Source organism: Grampus griseus (genome assembly GCF_964374135.1).
Source record: "Grampus griseus genome assembly, chromosome: 6".
NCBI lineage: Eukaryota > Metazoa > Chordata > Mammalia > Artiodactyla > Delphinidae > Grampus > Grampus griseus.
In genome coordinates this window covers 100,549,287-100,552,449 of record NC_139000.1, presented here as the reverse complement: position 1 = coordinate 100,552,449, position 3,163 = coordinate 100,549,287, and positions in this window count along the sequence as shown.

The following is a 3,163-nucleotide window of genomic DNA, read 5'->3' as shown; positions in this document are numbered from 1 at the left end:
GCAGTCAGGCCTAAAATTCCCATAAAAGAATGATGATGACACTCCAACCTTGGTCACCACGTCACACCAACCTTGATGAGCCTTGCACTCTGTTAACAACAAAAGAAACATTTACCAAGAAACCATGCTCCTGGCTGCTCTCACCAAAAGGCGAAGAGCCATTCACTGCTCAGCTTTAAGCTAGCCAAATCCAACAAAGCCCCAGAGATCTCTGGCTTAATCTCACTGAACTCATGCCAGCCTTGCATGGGCACAGCCAGGGCACCATCACCCAGCCTTAGGTGTTGGCAGCTTCTGCCACCCACTCCTTTGCACTTTCCCTGCTTGGGGGTAATGGCAAAGGCTTCCCTCCCCTCCCACCTACTGCACAGTTCCTCACCTACCTTAAGCACATCAAGTCCTTTTGTTGGGTAAATTACTACCTTAACAGAACCCCAGAAAGTGCCTGCCTAACCGAGATGCTAGATAGTCTTATCCACTAAAAATCATAACCAATAAATGGGGAAGGGAAAACCCTGATGTACATTATCTCCATTATCATTAAACTACGAGAAGGATTTTTTCCAATCAATTTCTTAGGTTAATTGATAATTTCCATTTTACTTAAAATATCTGTCATAATTTTCTCCCTTCCTTTCCTATTACTACTGTGGTTGTCCAGGACCTCATCAAAGCAAACTGATATTACTAACTAGTCTTACAACCGCCATTCTTTTCTTCCTTCAAACCATCCTAAGTACAATCAGAAGACCTTCCCCAGATGCTAATTTCAACACATTTAACAATTCCTACTCAAGAACCCTTGACTCCTTGTTGCTTGCAAGATAGTATTCAAACTCTGAAGTCTGATATTCAAATTCCTTAGAAACTAGACATCACCTCCAGTGTTCCCAATACTCTTCTATCATTGCTATATCAAAGTCCAAGAGGAGCACAATGATTGTGGACATTTAGAGGTCCTTGAACTCTGGGGAAGAAACTTTATTTCCATTGGGCATTTCTACTTAGGCTTCAGCTTCTGCCTTTGATGTTCTCAAATGCACTGATGCACTAATTAATATGCAAATCAATATGGCTGCCCACTATTGGATTTCTTCAGCTGACAGCTTATCTGTCATTGTGAGACACTTCACACACCCAGCTAGGAACCTCCAGGCACATGATAGTAAGTGAGTGAAATAAGGAGAAACTATAAATCAACATCAGAGAAAACGCAAAACACATCCTGACACTTGTGGAACAATCTGTTCTGGTGGGAGCACCAGAGCGTAGGGGGAAAATGTGGATGGTGGAAAGTAAGTCATCACCCTACAAAGCCAGTAGGTCAACACAGGGAAAGTCTAACAAGAGAAACAGCACTGCCATTAACAATAAACAACGGTTGGGACTTCCCTGGTGGTGCAGTGGTTAAGAATCCGCCTGCCAATGCAGGGGACACGGGTTCAATACCTTGGTCTGGGAAGTTCCCACATGCCATGGAGCAACTGGGCCCATGCGCCACAACTACTGAAGCCCGCGCACCTAGAGCCAGTGCTCTGCAACGAGAGAAGCCACCGCAATGAGAAGCCCACACACTGCAACGAAGTGCTCACCAAGTGCTCACCCTGCTCACCACAACTAGAAAAAGCCCACGCGCAGCAACAAAGACCCAACGCAGCCAAAGATAAAAATAAATATATAAATAAATTTATTTTTTAAAAAATAAGAAAAATAAACAATGGCTAAGGAGGCAGAGAATGTTGAGGAACAGAAATCCAAATCCTTGGGAATAATATGCATGCATCTGTCCTCTTTTTCCTTCTAGAAGAAAACACTGAATGACTATGTTGCAGTGCCACAGTGCCATACATCTACCACTCCTGCCTAAAGCAATAAAAACAACCTCTGAGATTTCCGGAACACAAGCGCTTTAAAAAATGAAATATCATGGCTTTTTCCTACATTCTTAAAAGGCACTAACAGCAGCTCACATCTTTCCTGCACTGACCCTTCCGTGAAGCCTTCCCCACATCTCTAGCCAATGTTGACCATGCTCTTCTCTTACCATGCAAGGTCCTGACATCCCGAACCTTTAGGAAATATGACTGGGGTTGACTGTCTTCCCAACTTGATTACAAGCGCCTCGATGATAAGAATCATTACTTTTCTTCCTTCTATCTCTATTCTCCTTTACCTTCCCCCACTCATCCACTAGCTCCCAGCCTAGAAGACACTTGACAAATACTGTCAGTTAATCTAAATTGAAAAACACTATTATTTAATGGAAATTTGAAAATTCCCTTTCTTTTCTTTGGTTATTCCCTCTATCCTTTATTTCCTCTATCTCTTTTTCTAGCAAACTTCATGCTTTCCAAACAACCTTTTTTTTTTTTTTGGCAAGGGAACCTCTAATCACTCAGCAAGCTCACTCCCCACACACACATAGGGTTGATTCTTGGTTTGTGGTTAATAGGGTTGGCGCTCTTTCTTCAACCTTTGTTTGAAGATTGGAGGATTTACACAGAAGCCACTGGCTCTGTTTCCTTACAAGGTCATCTTGCCCCTCTCTGTATGAATCTCCAATGGCCCTTTCTCATTTACCTCCCCAAAATGTTTATAGGTTGTCTTGCTTAATCCTTTACTTCAACCCAGCCCTTAATGACCACTTTTCTACCCTAAGTCCTCTCTGAGATCATTAGCTTCCTTCACAAGTTAGTGACAAGCCTCAGTGTTGCCTACAACCCACTTATAAGAAAATATGAGCTTCTATCCTAGGCTTGTTTGTGATGCCACTGTAATTTTCTTATTATGTCTAGAGCTTATCTGTCTTTTCTCCTACACATTCTGGTCTCCTGCCCCTTCCTCCCTGTACTGTCCACCCCCTTACCCCTCCCCCTCCCCAAGAAATGAATTGGTTTACCCAGCAGATTTAGTCTTACTTTGGCCAGCTTATGGTTTCAACGTGATTATGAAGTTGTTGGGCTTGAATACACAGTTTATTAATTTCCAGGCATTCATGATGTCTCCCTGTTGAGCGTGGTGTACATAGGTGTGCGTGTGTCTACCTGTAGTAACTAACACTCTTGGAGTTTGTAGTCGTGATGGTAACAAAAAAGATGGAGTCGAGGTTAATTTGTGTTACTAGAGAATCATAGTTTTAGAGGCGTAAAGAATGCTAGACTCC